This window comes from Puma concolor, chromosome E4, assembly GCF_028749965.1.
Source record: "Puma concolor isolate L17-30 chromosome E4, mPumCon1.1.hap2, whole genome shotgun sequence".
NCBI lineage: Eukaryota > Metazoa > Chordata > Mammalia > Carnivora > Felidae > Puma > Puma concolor.
Window position 1 is genome coordinate 13123719 of NC_141683.1, and position 19659 is coordinate 13143377.

General features: G+C 40.8%; 1 long non-coding RNA gene across 1 annotated transcript in view; it reads left to right on the top strand.

Moving 5' to 3' along the window:
* The window catches only part of LOC147572471 (uncharacterized), a 55534-nt gene extending 36244 nt beyond the window's left edge, over nucleotides 1-19290 (top strand). The window contains exons 3-4 of the long non-coding RNA XR_015245866.1: nucleotides 13674-13818; nucleotides 16171-19290. This is a non-coding gene — a long non-coding RNA (uncharacterized LOC147572471). The remainder of the gene's footprint in view (nucleotides 1-13673; nucleotides 13819-16170) is intronic.
* Nucleotides 19291-19659: the final 369 nt, after the last annotated feature.

Here is a 19659-nt window from a genome sequence, read left to right on the forward strand (position 1 = left end):
TCTCCCTGAATCTTGCTGCAGGATAGGACAATCAGGCTTCTGCTTATACATTGAACAGTCAGGCTAGGTCTCTGATTGTCTAGCTAAATAGCTGCACTTGCTTATAGGAATTAATGAATAAAACGAGGTCTGGATTTCACAAGTATCTTTGAACTTCAAGTCTTGCTATTCACACCAGGAAGCCAATTTCATGCAGAACTTTCCTGTTTTAACACCTAGGATCAAAAGGAAAAGGATTACTTAGACAAGTAGCATTTAGAAGACAGCCTTAAATCTAAAACCGAGACTAACTTCAGATTTTCTATTTTTCCTTTACTGCAATATTTATGCATTTGATTTTTAATTTCAGCACACATCCGTGCTCATAAAAAGATCAGAAACAACAGAGCTCTGAATAATTGGGACAGAAAACAGGCTAAGTGAGGAAGAGGATATTCACAAATAGGATCCCTAAAGGCTTCTGATTTGTTTTCTCTCAGAACAAAATCTAAGCCTGGAGAAGTCCTCTGTAAGCTCTCACCTTCTTTACTTCTTGGAAGATTCAAGTCAACAGTTTCCTTGTTTTGCTTGACTTTTGGAAGCATGCTTGAAAGTGTGAAAGACAAAAATAATTCCCAAGAAAGGAAAAATACATCCCATTATTGATATTCTAATGTTATCTGATTCTTAAATCACAGCCTGAGATTTTTTACACCTAAGATTCACTTCATTGTTTTCTCACTGTCTTCAAGAATGAAGGTGCTTTCTACTGCTAAAAACACCTGTGTATCTATCCTGCCCAGTATATTCCTCACACAGCCACAGCCCCTTGCCCTTTTAAAATCAGCCTGGCTAAATTTATCAACTGAGCTAATGAGGGAGCTAAGAGGTTGAGTTTCAGGCAAGGTGTGCTTCAATGATGAATATATTATAGGCAGATTCTGCAATCTTGGGGCCATATCATCTGTCCAATTTTATCCAAGGCATTGGGACTCTACTTGGCAAGAAATGGCGCTTCTCGCTTTCAACATTTCAAATATTTTGAGAACCATTGCTTTGGTCTGGGGTACACGAACGGTGCCAGTGATGCTATTCTCTCGTCCTCACTTCACATTATGCATTTCTCTTTCACTCTTCCACACCTCTTTACACGGATCCTAACTTTCACCCTGGCAAACTACTACTCCAAGGAGTAGCCCAATTACCAATCTCCAAAATTTCCTGAATGAGTCTGGTTTTTGCTGTCATTACCCCAACATTTTGAAAGTACCCACCGGTCATGCCGGGGTCCTCGTGCTTCTACTGAACCACCTGCAGAAAACGAGCTTGCTATTTGCTTGGGTGACTGATTCTGATGACCCAGGGGGAAATTGGAGTACTTCTGTGCCGAGGGGACAGGAAGGATTCTGTCTAGATTTTAGGAGATTCTCTGGGCACCTTCTCATGTTTTCACACCCAATAACAAACGTTAATGGAAAATGGCAACAACCAAAAGGAGGCAGAGCCCGTGAGGGTGAAAGGTTTGTGTCACCATAGCGGGTAAAGAACTAAATTAGCTGAGGAACTAAGGAAAAAGAAAACCCAGACTAGGGGGGTGGAGGGAATAAATTATAAATGGCTTCATGATGGGGCGCCTGGCTGGCGCAGTGGGTTGAGCGTCCGACTTCAGCCACGTCACGATCTCGTGGGATCTCGCGATCTCGCGGTCCGGGAGTTCGAGCCCCGCGTTGGGCTCTGGGCTGACGGCTCGGAGCCTGGAGCCTGTTTCCGATTCTGTGTCTCCCTCTCTCTCTGCCCCTCCCCCGTTCATGCTCTGTCTCTCTCTGTCCCCAAAATAAATAAACGTTGAAAAAACAATTTAAAAAAATAAATGGCTTCATGACACTTGCAGAAACCAAGACTGTAGCCGCCATGCCTATTTTTCTGTCTTCCTCACTGTGTTATATGGCTTATGTGTTATTTTCCCTTCCTGTTATTTCATGCAAGGATTGTTATATTGTCGGATCATTTTCAAGTTTAGTGTTTGTGTTGCAAGATATTCTGGTGGGACAGTGACTGGATTATAAGAATAGTTAACATTGCTCAGAGATGGGTACCATGTTCGTTGCCCAGGGATGGAAACCATTGACTGTTGGGACTTTGTGTCTCTTCTTTCTGGGGAGATGGCCACAGAGTTTTCACTTGTATAACAGATAGTTGAATCTTACTGAGAAAGGTATAAAGATGTTCTTCCTTTCTGAAAGTTCAGGCCTATTCAGAAGGGCATCTGTTAAGGTGAGTGAACAAAAGCTTGGAACATGATGCTTACTAAGCTCCTGCCTCTCCCTCCGGTCCACCATTCTGTGCTCTTCTGTGCTCTTCTGTGCTCATTCTGTGATACTGGGGCTAAGACTCTGCAAAACACATTTCTCTTTTGTCCTCTGGCTTCTGCGAGTAGGGGATGTCAGAAGGAGACAGGAAGACAGGACCAGGGAGAAGAGACCCCTCCCCTCCATCTCACAGTTCTGGATTCCAGTTCCATGGAGGTTCTCCCCAGGGCAGATGCATAGCGCTCCCTTTTCAGAGGTCTATATCTCAGCTTCCAGAGGTAGAAAGAAAGTAGAAGAAAGTCTGCTTCCTGAAGAGTCTAGACCCTCCTCAGAGGTCTGAGCCCAGCCCCACAGGGAACTCCTCTGCACTGCTAGAGGTTAACTACTAACTGTGTCCTTCATTTCCACAGGCCCTACTTTCCTGTTACTGTCTGTGTTACCTCAGTTTTCCCTTATTCTCCAACATCAGTTTCACCAGTTCCCTGTGTTATATTATCTCTGCTGATTCTGTTTTCTGATTGGAACTTGCCTGAAAAAAATGATCTATTTTAAAGTGTTCCGTTTGTGAAAGGACACTATGGGAAGCAATCTTGAGGGGTCACTGGTCCAAAATACATGTCATTTCCCTTGTAGGAAAACAGGGCTTCCTTCCTACACTGGCAGTGGAGTGAGTTCCTTGGCCAGTCCACCTGTCAGCCTTCAAATCTGCCCTCCGAGAATATTTCCCTGCCCAGTGTCCCAGGGATACTTTGGGAGTTCTCCACTTCCTCTTGGTGAGTGTTTGAGGACATGATGATTTCATTAGGGAATGAACAATCCCAGGACTTTCTTCATTAGCTTTGTGTTTCTCTAAACACACAATTCCCTGATGACCTTGGTCCAGTTTCGATCTATTTTATTCAGTCAATTCAAGGGCTCGTAAACAAAACTAGAGCTATTGTTGGTCATGGCTTTTGAGCCTTGTATTTGGCATGGGCATTCCTCTTTCCTAACTGAAGACTTGGATGTCTTATTACCAGTTAGGATATGCTGGGTAGTGAAAATGAATCAGTGAATAACATGCAGTTCTTGCATTAAATCTCACAGCTGAATGGAGAGGGGTAGGATGGAAGAAAAATGAGAAAATTGGGCATTTTGACTTAGGGAGTTCTGGTTGCAACGTGAAGGAAATATCACAGTTTGGGGGAGGGGAAAGGTAGCATGAATGTCTGTATGGGGTGCTAAGGGGGACACTTCAGGCTTAGTGAGGCAAGCAGGACTTTTGAATGAAGGGGCACTTGAGATGACAGAAAGACAAGGGGTTTGAGGAGCCCTCCAGGTGATGGGGAGTCAGAGAAGTGCATCAGAGAGTGATTAGTCCACAGAACTAGGCAAAGGCAGGGGGGATTTACTTTTTCTTTTACACTTGAAAGGAAACTAGCTCAGTCCATACACATAGGATCAGTCAAACATTCAGCTCTCCACCTCTCAGTTCCTCAGTTTTCTGAGTCTGCTAAAACTCCAAAGGTTTATATAGCCCAAGAGAAGGTCATCACTCTGCTTTTAACACCCAAGAGTAAAGAGCCTGGGCTTTACTCAGTTCATTGTTGTTTGTGCCTCTTGCTGCCACTTGGTGACACTGTTCACAACTGGACCTACACAGTCCACAAAAGATGGCGATGGACCAGAGACTGGATCTTAGAGGCTGGAAGATCCACCCTCAGAACCAGGCTCAGTGGAATGAGAGTGCCCAGTCCCCAAGTCCTTAATCCTTGGGTCTCCGGGTCCCATACAGTGTCATTCTCAGAGATGATAGCTACTGCAGGAGAAAGATGGCAGGACTGGACTAAACATTCATGTCCTGCAGACCTAGAATTTCTGATGTCTTTTCCTTCCCAAGGACTTGTACCACCAGGGGTCAGGCAGCTTTTCTTTTTCAGTCCTGGAACTAGATTCTTTTTATCTGTCCTTTCCTGAATAATCAGGACAGGTGCATGCTTGCTCACGGCCACCCTATCTTCCACAGAGCAATCCTCTTTGGATTGGGAACACTGCATTCAGTTCCTCAAGATCCTTTATTCTTCTAAAGATGATAAAAGTGATGTAACAGTACCTCTTTCAGCAAGAAAAAAGGAAAAAAAAATCCAAGTTACATCATCAGCAGGATGTTTCTCTACAGAAACATTGTAAGGGCTGTAAATAGTTCGTATGAGAATATAGAGTTATCTAGGAGATAATAGTAAAACACGAGCTAGTGAAAAATGAGTCATAATAGGTACACAGGAAGGTCCTTGATGTCATGAGTTTGGACTTACTTCTGAGGGCAGTGGAGAACCCAGGAAGAATTTTAAAAGGTGACATGATGTATTTGAATTCGAGAAAGGTTGCCCTACTATAGTGAGACTGATTTTAGAGGGCAAGCTTGTAAAAATTTAAGAATCAATTAAATCATGACCTTAATTTTGTTCGTACAAGGCTTCATCAATGGAGCTAACTGGTTTTGATCAAAATTTGTAAGAGCCTCTGCCCCTAAAGAACGATCTCATTAGCTCTTTGAGATAGTCTTGTTCTCATAGGTACTTTGGATGTAGCCTGTTAACAAATTGTCTTCTGTAATGGAACACTTTTTCTTTGTCATTTTATTATTATCAGAAGTGTTCTTGAAATATTTATGCATCCATATTTGTCATTAATTATTTTCTTCTGAAACATAAGAAGAAATTGAAATTAATTTCATCAGCTATCTGGGATCAGGATTGCCCACCCTTAAGTTTTTGGAGACAGAATCCCTGAGTTTGGATTTGTTTATTTCTAAATTTTTGTTCTTTCTTCATTTCTGACTATTTTCCAATATTTTCTAATGCTTTTGTAATATTTGTAATTACCAGAACTCCCAACAGTTTATATCTTGGAACTAGAGATGGGTGAAACCAGCTGTATTGGGGGCTTGGTGAACATCTTGAACTATTTTTCAAATTGTGTTTGGGGTTCAAGGCAAACCAAAATATATTTTCATATTTTACCAAGAACTTTGTTTCCTCCTCATTTTAAAATGATGTCTATTTTAAGGGAAATTTAATCCATATGTTACTAAATTCCTTACACTTACCTCATCAAAATTTGATTCTGTAAGAGCTATTTGATGTGCAAAAAGCCTTGGGAGTTATTTTATGAGTTTTTTTTTTTTTTTTTTTAGGGAGAAATTTTTTTTTCTTAGAAACAGGAAGTCAAATTTGCCAGGTGAAGATTGACTCCAGTGCACCTTTTGCAAACTGTAGATTGCCTAATCAGCTAAAAGACCTGACTTTTATACAAAATTTTGACTTGTCAAAATTTCTGTGAATCCTGGTGATGGTACATTAATATTTTTTTGTTTGTTTTTGTGCATCATCTTAACTACTCGCAAGGTACTAATTTCTATAATAATATTGCCACACTCTTTAAACAGAGAAAAATCATTCTTGAGTTTAGATTCCCAATAATATTCGACATTTCTATGTTTCTCATTATGCTAAGGTTTGCTTGTGTTACCACCAATATAGCCCAAAGGATCCATCATCCTCAAAACACACACACACACACACACACACACACACACACACACACACACGTGATCAAAAATGTAGTAACTATTCTTTCTACTATTTAGATACTTCTCTTAAAGCACTGAGCTTTAAACAATTTTCAGGGAGTCACCTGCATCAGAATGACCCACAGTATTTATTGCAAACGAAGAGTCCAAGACTTCTTTCATAGTCTACTGAGTTCAGATCTCTGCTTTAATGAATGAATAAAGATATACTAGGCCAAGGTTTACAATACGGCATATGAAAACCATAAGATGCTCTAAAAGTTCATCCTGGGGCACCTGGGTAGCTCAGTCAGTTAAGCGACTGACTCTTGGCTTCAGCTCAGGTCATGACCTTATGGTTTCGAGAGTTTGAGCCCCGTGGAGGGCTCTGCACTGACAGCACAGAGCCTGCTTGGGATTCTCTCTCTCTCTCCTTCTCTCTCTGTCCCTCCCCCACTCGTGCTGCCTCTGTCTCTCTCAAAATAAATAAATAAACTTAAAACAAAGTTCATCCTGTTACCTAACATTTATTGTCTGCTACATACAGGTTATCTCCCACTCTTCAAAAGTTTGCATTATACCACTTTGCTATTACAAAAGACCTACATTAGTACCTGTTTTTGCTAACCAAAAGATATCTGAAGAAAAGGTAAGAGATGAGAAAATAGCCATCAGCATGGGTTTTGCAGTGAGCATTACAGAAGCAGCGTGTTCTGGGCAGCAGGAATGGTGCCGACCCACCTCTTCCCCTGCTCCTTCCCTGGCTCCTTCCCCTGCTCCTTCCCTGGCTCCTTCCCCAGCTCTTTCCCTGGATCCACAGGCAGCATCTCAGCATCAAGCCTCCAGAGCTTCTATTGTGTCTGTGAGCATCTGTGTCTTTTCTGTAGTTACTTTTGCATCTGTCAGCAAGACGTGTCCTAAGGTATCAGAACAGCCTACGAGAGGTTGTTCTTTAGGTCTGCGCACACTCAAAAACTTTTCCTTATAAATAAATGGTAATTGCTTTTTTGCTTTATGCCAGTTTGGCAGGAAAGGTTTCACAGGAACACTATATTTTTGGATATCAGGGGAAACTTGAACGAGAAAGTAGAGGAAACGCACATTACTAAATGCTTGCTATAAGCCAGGGATTATACAAATGCATTATCTCACTTAAATTTCCAAATCATTATAGGGTAGGTATTATTTTTTCAATTATGCAAATGGGGAAAGCGTGGCAAAGAGAATCAGTGGCCTACTTGGTATCCATTCTCTTTTCTTAATGAACAGAACGTGAGTTTTCTCTGCAGTGGTAATGTACCCCCTCTACAATGGTGACATTTCTTAGCCTTCCTCATTGGTCAGCATGGCTCTGTTACAGGGTTCTTGCCAACTTGATGGTGGCTGCAAGGTGACCCTGGATGAGACTTCTGGAAAAGCTGATTAAGAGGAATCATTTCTCTTTAGTCTTAGCCTCTTTCACTTAGCTGATCCTCTTCTTGATTGAGTTTGGAAGTGGAGCTGCCATCTCGGGATTACATGGCAACCAACATGAGGATGGAAGGCCTACTTTAAGGGTGGCTTTTGTCAGGGGAGAAGAATCAACCCCCTTCTTTGTTTAAGACAAAGTCCAACACAATCCGAACTAACACACTGATGTTAGTAGTTTGTCCTTGGAGACTTGCAACTTAGTTAGGAGGTAAAAAAGGAATTCCTTTTCATGGATCCAAAGCCTAGGCTCTTTCACTGTCTTTTTCCTCATCTACCCAAGTCACCAAACATGGGCAGGTGTGGTCCCAAACTTTCCAAAGCACCAATATCAATTCTTCCCCTCCCCTCTCTCCTCACAAGCCTCCATCTTTATTTACAGCACCTCGACAAGTGTTCAGAAAACAAGATGATAAGACTAATTTGCACTAACGTAAGAACAACTGATGAGTCCATGATAACCTTCCAAGTTTTCCTGGTTCACAAAATACATATTTTTATTGTATGGGGTTTAAAAGATTGTTGGAGGACTTTGTGTGCATATTTTTTTGAATGGCAAAATTGCCTAGTATTAAATATTTATTTAGCCAATTCTATTTTTTTCAGTTTGTTTATTTATTTATTTATTTAGAGAGAAAGACAGCACACACACACAAGAGCAGGGGAGGTGCAGAGAGACAGGGAGAGAGAGTCCCAAGCAGGCTCTGAGCTATTAGCACAGAGCCCAGTACAGGGCTTGATCTCATAAAGTGTGAAATCATGACCTGAGCCAAAATCTAGAGTTGGATGCTTAACCAACGGAGCCACCCAGGCACCCCTCACCAATTCTATTTTTAGTTGAAGGTTAGACAAAATATCAGAAAGGAAAAATGCATAATACCAGGCGCAAAATAGACATTCAAGAAACATTTACTGGGTCATGTGTTTATTTAGACTCTCACCTTTAATATCTAATCATCTGGTGGTATAATAGTGATGCAGCTCCTTAACTGGGAGTCAGATCAAATTTATTTAAGCCTTTTATCCTATTTAAAATTTGTATTAAGTGTCTCCCATGTCCAAAAAACTGTGCTAGATTCTGAGTGAAGGAAACGGATGGAAAGATGAAAGAAGCATGGTGCCCACAGTCAAAGGGCCTTCCGACAGAGCAGGGAAGTCAAATAGGTCAACAGAACCAAAGATCAAGACTGGTGTGCTAGGAGAGCAGGAATGCTGACACTGAGCTGAATTTGGGATATGCCAGACTCCTGGTTTCAAACCAGAACTTTGGAGTTACTGACACATGTGATTCCAGAAGAGTAGATTGATGGTCCATCGGGGATCTGCAGGTTATAGCACCAAACACAGCTCATGTGTGTTCACATGAAGGCAATGCTGCCTCTCATAATTTTTGAAATTAAAAAAAATATATATCACTGTTTCCACTCCTTCTCTTCCATTCTCTGACTGACAGAGAAAGATGGGGGTTAAGCACAAAAGCCTTAGCAGCAACTCCACGTCCAGGACCAGGGTGGAAGAGACAACTCTTAGATCGGAAAACTAAGAAGACATATTCTTTGCAATAATTTGATCTGATGAGTAAGCCTGCAGTGTGAATGACATATAGTGTATAAGCCACGGTGATATTAAAGGATAAGCCAAAAACAATTAGAGCTAATGTTGAATCTATCTCACTGTGCTAAATTCTCTACGTGCATCGATGCATTTCTCATTTTTCAGCAATCTTTAGACATAAGAACGATTATTTTTCCATTAAGGAGGAGGTGAAGTACTGAGAGGTAAGTTTCCCAAGGGAACATACAGAACAGGTGGCTGAACTGAGAGTCTGACTCAGCATTTTCTGACACCAAAATCCATTCTCTTAACCAACTTTCCTATGTTGTCGTTATGTTCCCCGGCGGGGTCAAGGAATGCCCACTCACGGAAATACGAAAATCATGAAGATGAGTTTCATTTAACTTCACTTTTTTCTCAAGATTTTGCCATCATTTCCTTCCCCCACCCCTCTCCACTCCATAATTCATAACTTGGCCTTTGCTTTTAGTCATTAGTGGATGTGAGTCACAAAATGTGCTTTGAAGTCTAAGCTTGTATGAAGTGAGATAAGAGCAGGCTCCGTCACCCTCAAAGCATTCCTGTTGTGTTTACTTTCTTCAGAGGGCTTGGTCTTTTGGTCTCTTTGCTCCTGCTTCCAAAACACATGAGTGCTTGCTTGTGACACGTCTTCCAACTCAAATCAGCTATCAGACCCTCAAGCATGGATTGGGGCCCTTATAAGTTAAGATTCACAACCTCCTGGACACGTCAAGACCCCAGGTAGCAAGCAGGAAATGAGTGAATGAAAACTGCTGGGCTTACTGTTCAGCACGCACCCCCCCCCCCCAAAGGAGTTGCCTTGAAAACAGGCAAAAATAATTACTCCTCCAAAGTGTAGCACTTTGATCTTCTCAACAGTGCACTGGGGGACAATTATTATCCCATTCTGAGATGAGGTAAGAGACTTGCAGAGTTTACACCACCAGCAAACGGTAAAGCTGGGGCTCAAATTCTGGTGTTCTAACCCCAAATAGTATTTTTTCCCCATTGAGCCCACTATAACTACTGTTTAAAAAATCAATTTTGTTTGAGTCAAACTGGCAATGTAATTGGCTTAGTGTTAGCAGAGCAACTCAAGCAGATCAAATCTAAGGTTAGGTTTCCAAACCAAATCATTTATGATGATGATGATTTGTTGTTGTTGCTGTTATTGTTGTTTGGCTTCTGATTACTTGTCTACATGGCACACAACAAATGGGACTAACTGGATTCTAACAAGCTAAGGTAGAATTCCTGTATTTTGAGATGGATAATTTATTTTATTTATTTATTTTTTTAAAGTTTATGTATTTTTGAGGGAGAGACAACATGAGCCGAGTAGGGGCAGAGAGAGTGGGGGAGAGAGGATCAGAAGCGAGCTCCACACTGAGAGCAGAGAGCCCGACATGGGGCTTGAACCCACAAACTGCAAGATCTCGACCTGAGCTGAAGTTGGACGCTTAACTGACTCAACCACCCAGGCGCCCCTGAGATGAGTATTTTAAACAGACATACCAGAAGTTGTAAGTTCACAGGATCTTGTCTGTCAACATTATCACCTCTACTCTTATCCTAGTGGTTCTGTGTATTGCTTAGGTTATACCAGCTACCAGCCACCGTTATAGAACCGCCAAATGCCAGTTGAATCAATAGATGGTAAACCTGAAACTAATATAACACTGTATGTTAATTGTACTGGAATTAAAATGAAAAACTGGAAAAAGAGAAAGAACAAACACACTCCAGAAATCTCAGTGGCTAAATAGAAATTTACTTTTCATTCATATAAAATCACAAATGGATATTCCCGATCAAGTGTCCTCCAGTTGGAAGGAGGGACTCAGGCTCCTTCCATCTCATGTTCCACCACCTTCAATACATGACTAAAGTCACCACTGAACAGAAAAGAGCATGAGGGGGGTGCGTTGGTGGCTCAGTTGGTTAGGTGCCTGACTTCCGCTCAGGTCATGATCCCACAGTTTGTGAGTTCAAGCGCTGCGCTGGGCTCTGTGCTGACAGCTTGGAGCCTGGAGCCTACTTTAGATTCTGCCTCTCTCTCTCTCTGTCTCTCTCTCTGTCTCTGCCCCTCCCCTGCTTGTGCTCTCTCTCTCTCAAAAGTAAATACATAACCATTAAAAAAAAAAAAGAAAAGGAAAGGAAGGAAGGAAGGAAGGAAGAAAAGAGCATGAGGAATCTTGTGTGTGCTTTGGCGGGAGCGGGGGGTGTTTATGGGCCATAACTAAAAGTAGTATACATCAGAACTCAGTCACACAGAAAAAGCAGTCAAGCTATATTCTCAGAAAGAGGAAGAAACAGATTTGGTGGTCAGGCAGTGGAGTCTGCTAAATACTCCCATTGTTCAAGACCTATTTGGAATTCCTACTTTAAAATTATTTTCAAAACCAGTTATTGAGCCTATGAGAAAAATAAGGGGTCTTTATTATATATACATCTTTTGGGCTGTAGGTGAACAAAATTTCATTTCCAGCTTGTCAGCTAATGTGTTCCTCTGGCTCTATATTCATCGGGTTCTCTAGACAAACAGAACCAATAGGATCTGTCTCCTATATTCCATATATATGGAGAGATATTTATAATATATATATATATCATATATCTATGTGATTTTGAATGTGTATATGTGTATATATGTGTGTGTGTGTATATACATGTAGGGACAAAGAAAATGAGAGAGAGAGAGAGATAGAGACAGAGAGAGAGGGATATATTACAAGGAATTGGCTGATGTCATTAAGAAGCTGACAGTCCTAAGATCTACAGCTGGCAGCTGAAGGCCTAGCGGCATTGATGCTATGGTCTCAGCCCCAGTCCAGAGGCTTAATAACTAAGAAAGTCAGTGTTGTTCTAGTCCAAGTGCAACAGAGTCAAGACCCAGGAAGAACTGACGTTTCTATTCAAGTCCAAAGAAAGAAAAACAAACAAGCAAACAAACAATCAAAAAACAAAAACAAGCCCCAGCCTGAAGGCAGTCAGGCAAAAGGAATTCGCTTTTACTCAGACTCTTTATTCTGTGCAGGCTTCCAACTGATTGGATGAGGCCCATTCACATTAGAGAAGTCAATCTGCTCGATCTGGTTTACTCAGTCTACATACTCAAATGTTAATCTCATCTGGATACACCCTGGCAAACACACCCAAAATAATATTTGACCATCAGGTACCCTTGGGGCCTATTCAAGTTGACACATAGAATTACCTATTACAGCGTCCCAAAACTTTTATCTACTTACAAAGTTTATTTTTTTACAAGATAAATATTTGCCAGAGCTAAAGAATCCAAAGAATGCAATGCACTTGCTGAAATCAATTTGCAAAGAGATTTTCCAAGTTTTCCAACCCTGTACTCTCAAGGTCTATGCTGAAGATGGTAATGTTCATGTGTATGCATCTATATGTGTGTATGACTGCTGTGAATTCAGTTCCATGTGTAGAGCTCATTGTCTTCTAGAAAGTACCAGTAATAGTGGGGACTCTCAGAGTGTCCAAAGATTAAGTTACTCTTCATGTATGAAGATCATCGGACCTAATCTGGAAATGAGAGGAAGATACCACCAACAGCCTTGGGTTAAGTAAAAAAAACACTGTATAAACAAAGTGGAATCAGGGTAGTGCCGTGGTGGTGGTGATGTTGAAGGTAAGAGCTTATTATTACCAAGAACATATGGTCACCGCAACTATGGGTTCTTCTCAACGGAGGAATCAGCCCTGTATTTCTTTTCTATCCTGACGGCATCTGTTGCAAAGCCCAACATACAGTCAATAAACTTCTATGTCTAAACTTCGGGTTTTCCAACAAATCTCTAATGCACTGAACAGCGCACTCTTCACTGTGCCGTTATTCTGCATAACCGAGCCGTGTGCGCTGGTTAAGACAAGCACAGTTACTCTAGTGTTTCGCATCAGCAATTGTGGCCTCGACAATAATTTTGGGAAGTCTCTGCAGGTACCACCCACTTTCATAGCCAAACATCTTTTTGAGATAAATGGAGAGGCTTGGGAAAGAGGCATCTTTAACTATCCTATTTCATCAGGGTATCTCTTTTCTTTCTTTCTTTCTTTCTTTCTTTCTTTCTTTCTTTCTTTCTTTCTTTCTCTTTTTTTTTTTAACGTTTATTTATTTTTGTGAGAGACAGCGAGTGAGCAGGGGAGGGGCAGAGAAAGAGAGGGACATACAGAATCCGAAGCAGGCTCCAGGCTTTGAGCTGTTAGCACAGACCCCGATGCGGGGCTTGAACTCATGAACCACGAGATCATGACCTGAGCTGAAGTCAGACGTTTAACTGACTGAGCCACCCAGGTGCCCCTTTTCTAACCTCTTCATAACTTCTTGCCTCAGGCTAATGGCCTATGAGAACAGCACTCTATATATTTTTTGATCCCAATTAAGAATCACCGTATAGAGGCCTGTTCTTCGGGGCTCCTGGGTGGCTCAGTTGGTTGGGTGTCCGACATTGGCTCAGGTCATGATCTCACTGCTCATGGGTTCCAGCCCCACGTCGGGCTCTGTGCTGACAGCTCAGAGCCTGGAGCCTGCTTCAGATTATGTGTCTCCCTCCCCCTTTGCCCTTCCCCCACTCACGCTGTCTCTCTCCCTCAAAAATACATAAATGTTAAAAAAAAATTTTAAGGAATTGTATACCTCAGGAGAGAGATATTTGTATCTAGAGCTCTGGATGGTTTGTCTCCTTACCTGTGATACATGGCAAAGTCTATCTATCACCTGGCATTGCCTGTCCTCTAACATTTTTTCTTTTGTAATCTCTCCCTACAAGGCATGTGTCTCACATCTTCATATCAGAAATCCCGCTCCTTCTCCGTTCTGAATTTACTGAGCCAGAGTCCATGTAAGAACAAACTGCGGTCCCCTCGGTGACACGGCACAAGACAGCCTTGTAGGTTGTGGGATATGCCGAACCAGTGAGTAATGTCTGGGAACTCTTTGGCTGACTTCCTCCTGTTCAAGGACAATTTCGCATTCTCCCAAGTGCTCAGAATGTTTCTCCTTTAGGAACAACATCTGACACTAGGATTTCTGAAACCTGAGGTACTGTGGCAAGCCAAGGCTCTTCCCGATAGGAAAAATGCTTAACCGACTGAGCCACCCAGGCACCGGATAGGGAAAAGTGAAAGTCAGTTTGGCTCCTCCTTCTTCTAACTGGTTCATTGTGTCGTGAGCTCTTATGGACTAGCCTTTACTTCCCCTAGAGGTCTGTGTAGATGGTCTGGCACCTCAGAGCAGTGCCTGGTGCCTTCATGGCAATCCACGGTCTGGTCCCTTCCCTACGCTCCGCAGCTGTCACTTAGTGATGGCTTCTTGGATTTCTGCCTCACTTACTTTCACTACATAATTTAGAATTTAATTACATAGACTTTACATTTTTGGACTCTTGCTTCCCAATCTAAACTGCTAATTTGCTAAAGATGTGGGCTCTGTTTTGTGCTTCTTTTGAGTCTCACTCAAAGCACCTACTATCCTGTCTGAATAACTTAACAGTCACTCACTAAATAGGTGCCATGATGATGAAGTCATACTAATTGCTTCTGATGACATACAAGATCTTACACATTCAAATGAGTGCTTTCCTTGGCAAGTCGGCCACCTGGGGAGGCTACCCACATATGCCGATGATGTTATCAATTCTCAAAATAATATTTCAATACCTCTCTCTGTTTGAATGTGTGTCAGAATGTGACATTTAATGTCAGACATTTAGCACCTACTCTAATGCAAGATACTGTTTTCGGTGGGCACCGCAAAGATTAAAACACAGTTTCTGCTCACAGTTTGCAGTTTTCTGTAGAAGATACGAAGTCTTCTGTAGAAGGCTGTAGATGGTGATGATACAAGGCAAAATGGGTCAAGTCCTATAATTGAGGCACAAAGGATCACTGAGGACCAAAAAGACAAGACCAGGTAATTTAGAGCTGAGGCTCCTCAAAAGCTGTAGACCCTTATTCTATCACTGGTTTGGCCTTAGGAAACAAACAAAAGCTACTTGGAATTAAGTGTGAGGAATAAACTAAGTGAATACATGGGATAATAACATCTTCTAAAATGGAAGTAGAGCAATAAATCATACCCATAAGAAATGGTTTTAAATGATGGCCAAATGAGCCAAACAATTATCAAAAGATGTATATTTGCCTGGCATCTAACTCTTGACCATTCAGCTCTAGGCCCCAACTGTACCTCCATTCCCATAAATAGCATAGACCAGATCCAAGGTTTCCAATGCAACTATGAAAATACACAGAGGTTATGGACCTTCCTGTGAGATTTCACTTTGAATGAACACATGGCAATGGAATAATAGTTGAGAATTCCTGGACTTTATAACTGCTGAGTACCCTTCGAGCTCACACATTCTGTGCTCTGCACATAGATGAGGAGAAGCCATCAATGCCATTGGGTGACAGAAGACAGTCAGTTGCCAGATGCGAATCATCTGTCCCATGTCCAAAGAGTCCTGGCTAACCTGCATAACCCCTGGCAGAGCCCTGCTTCTCTGTCACCATCTCTCCTGTCACCCTATTTTATTTCCCTCAGAGTATTTATGACTCTTAAATTATTTATTTGCTTACCTTTGAGTTGTGTGCTTTTCCCACTAGAATGAAAGATGATCCATGAAAACAAAGAACTTGACTCTCTTGTTTATGGCCCTATCTGGGGTGACTAAATCATTGTCAGGTACATAGCAAACATTTGATACATCTTCTTGGAAAACCAATGAGTGAATGAGTGAATGAATCAATTGATCAATTAATTCTCTTTTGTGGATAAGGATTTAGGGAGCAGGCCTCAGGAAGATAACATAATGTGAATTCAGTAAAGGTATAGCTGAGTACCATCTATGCTTTGGCATTTGTGAGGCACTGAGAATACAGAGTGGAAGGACCTATCTTTGGTGAGCTCACAGTCTATTTAGGGAAACAAAGCAGGACTGCATGGAACACTACATATAGGAGAAAAATAATAAAACAAGATAGTATGTCGAGTAAGATCTCAGAGATCTCACCAGCAAATGGTGGATTGTGAAGCAGGAAACCACATAATGTGTTAGGCATTCAGAGGAAGGGCAGAAATTCCTGTGAGCTGAAATGACCTAGAAGATCTTCAAAGAGGAGAAAAACAACAAGTGAGAATACAAGGATGTGAATCAGGGGGTATCCCAGGCAAAGATGCCTGAGGGGAAAGAGCAAGGGACAATCTGATTGCATAGAAGGGGAATCAAATAATATGTTCAGATATCTTTCTCATTTATCTTCCAGCAAAATCCTGAAAGGAGACTATTATCTCTATTCTATGGATGAATCAGCTTGCCCGGATTCCCAAACCTTGGTGATGGAGCCAGGATTTGTGCCCAGATCAGTCTGATTTCCAGGACCCTGCTTCTCCACTGATGGGGAAAAGTCTCTGATCTGTGGAAAGGGGAGGTATATGTAGGAGAATGGTAAAAAATGAAGATGAAGTTAGTCTGTTGTTAGAATATGTTAAGGACCTCGGATGGTACTCTATACCATAAGACAAGTGAAGATATTAAAAATTCTTACCCACGGGAGTGATTCTTTGAAAGTATTCATTTAGGAAATTGAATCTGAATAGATTGAAAAAAGAGAAAGAAGGAGATCATGTAACAATTATCGTAACATTTCTGAGCTGAGATAAATGGAAATGAACGAAGAAGGAACAGGAATAATGGTAGTTTAAAAATGGGAGAATTATTGGATTATTGTAGGGCAAAGTCAGGAGAAAGATGCAGCCTTAATACTATTGTCCATTGTCTCCTGGTGTGCCCATGTCCTTTTTTGTTGTATCTGTGGTACCTGTTTCTGATTAGAGTCCCTATTCTCAACACACACATTCACATCACACACACACACACACACACACACACACACACACACACACACGGTCCTCTCTTTGCTTTTGATAATCTGTATTTTGTAGTTTTTTTTCTCCAAGACAAATATGAATTATTGTGAAATAAAAAAGGAAATTTAAGGGGCGCCTGGTGGCTCAACCAGTTAAGTGTCTGACTCTTGGTTTTGGCTCAGGTCATGATCTCACGGCTTCATCGGTTCATGCCCCACATCAGGCTCTGCTCCGGCAGTACAGAACCTGCTCGAGATTCTCTCTCTTTCCTCTTCTGCCCCTCCCCAATTCATGCATTCTCTCTCTCCAAATAAATAAACAAACTTAAAATTTTTTTCAATAACAAAAAAAGAAAATTTAAAAGGGAGAATTAGTTACTGGCCACTTTTCGCAAGTAATAAAAAGTGAAGAGGCATTTACAAGATATTAAGAATAGAAAATGAAAGAAAGTTAAATTGTATATCTGAGAAAGAGAGAGAGAGAGTTCTATCAGATAAAAAAAGAAGGGTTCAGAGAAATTTTTGGAGAGTTATAAAACTTTAAGGAATTCTACTGAACAGGGTTCTGTTATCTTGCCTAGGAAGTAACTGAAGATATGATAGACATTCATGTAGGAATTAGAACTGATACAAGCACCTGCTTTCTCCCACATCTCTGAAATACTCTTAAGATTAAGAGACATAATGCATGTAAAACTGCTTTAGATTCTTATTGGAGAAATATTTATTGAAGCGCCTTTTAAAAGAAAGGAACCTGGTCTAAATGGAATAAAAACAAGCTTGCATTTTTTCCTCACAACTTTCCTACATATTCTGGCATCATTTTCATTCCATATAGTTCTGATTTCTGGACATCTGGGAGGTTAGAAAGGCCAGCTATACACTCGTCTGTTTATACATCGGACATAATCCTCACCATTCTGTACCATAAGTGTATGTTTTTATGACTGTTTCCCTAGAATACTGCAAAGATTAGAGAAGAGAATGTGTTTGTTTATTTTTGTGTCTCTAATGCCTTGAATAAATAAGATGCTCAATCAATGAGGTTAATGAGCGAATAGATTTATGTAACATAAATTATGCTGAGAGATTTCATCACTTGAGAATTAATAATGTTGAATTACTCTTGGAAAGGCCACTCATTTTGACTTCTTGTATAACAACTGGTAAAATGTGAATGTTCTTGAAAGGAATTAAAAAACATTTAAATATCTAAAAGATAATTTCCACCGCTGGCTTATTCTCAGGGAAATTAGAACATTTTAGGATAAAGAGTATCAAAGGTTCACAATATCCCTTTTCTTTCTTATTTTATAGATCTCTTTTCCACCTACTCATGGACATCAGGTGACTGTTTTGTTTTTAAAATGTTAAAACAGGAAAGGGAAATTTTATGTTAATAATAATCATTATATTCACAGGATAACTGTGAATTCATACTTCTTCATGTTAGGTACTGAAAGATAAAGGATAATTCACATGTGATTATATTCATATATATACTAGAGGATAAAGGCATAGATGTATATAAAACTATATCGTCTATCCGTCTATCTATCTATCTGGTATCATATATCTACATATAGTTTCATATGTATGTATTTTTTTTTTACCAGATACTGATTTATCTTGATTATGTATACAATAACATTATATACTTTAAATGACACTTTGAATTGAAGTAAATGAAAAATTTGGGGAAAATGGTAAGTAATGACATCTTTTTCCGTTTGGCCACTTGGGACCACTGATACGTTTTGCACATGTAGCCCAGTCTTCATGTTTTCCCATCCGCATTTAGTCCAGCTCGAGAAGGAGCAACACCCTGCCGTGGGAAGGAGGCCAGCCTTGCAGTCAGATGTTCCTGGGCTTGAATTGCTCCGGCTCCACCGCTGAGAGGGCGAGAGTCCTTGGACAAATCACTTCACCTTTCCGATTCTCGCTCTCGCCATGTGTCCAATGTGGATGAGACCCCGCCCACATCTTCACACGTGTCGCCTATCAAGCCCGCAGTAAATACTAGTATGCAGGCTCTCACTTCCTCACCCCTAAATCTCTTTCAACGATATACAGAAATCCCTTTGAATCCATTGCTTCATAACATGTTGAAAAAACAAAACCCCAGAACCTTCCCTTATAGTTCCCCAAACCATACGTAGGCAATAATGCCTAGAACATATTACTAAGATGTTAAGAACCAATCACAACGTTTGCTCATACCGGTAGGTTGAATCTCAAGTTGGCTGCCTCCAGCTGGCTATCTGTTGAAACACTTTATGCTTTTATAAGGGTGAATCCAGAGTGCACTGAGTAATGCATAATAAAATTAGTTTGGGGAGAAAGGAACCAAGTTTAAAAGAAAAAAAAAAAAGAGAGAGGGGACAGATAAGCACAGTAAAATAATCTCCAATGACTTCATTGTGAAGTAATGACTTTTACCAAATAACTGCATTGTAGTTTTATCTTTCCAACCAAGATTGTGTTAATGCTCTAAAATTAAATCTCTTGTGAAAGTTATCTGGAATTTCTCAACAAGTTTTTAAAGGGGTTTTATTTTTTCATTGGAGGTCATGCCTCAAGAATTTGTAGGAATTCCGCCTGGAAAGTAATAATCAGTGGAAACTGGCAGTCAAAGCTAATTTATATTACTCTTCCAGATAAAAATTCCTTCCGTCTTAGACCTGCATTTCAAAAAAGATTATTATCACTCTGGAGAGAATACATCAGTGTAGAAAAAAGAGAAGAATGACCTCAAGGGTGTCTTTGCTGCCTCTGTGCAACTCTAGGTCTGCTTCTTTTTAAAACTCCCTTTTGAATCCTCTCCTCTGAAATGTGTTGAGGCGATTCAAAGCAAGAGTCTGTCAGAGGTATGCTCGAGGAGCACTC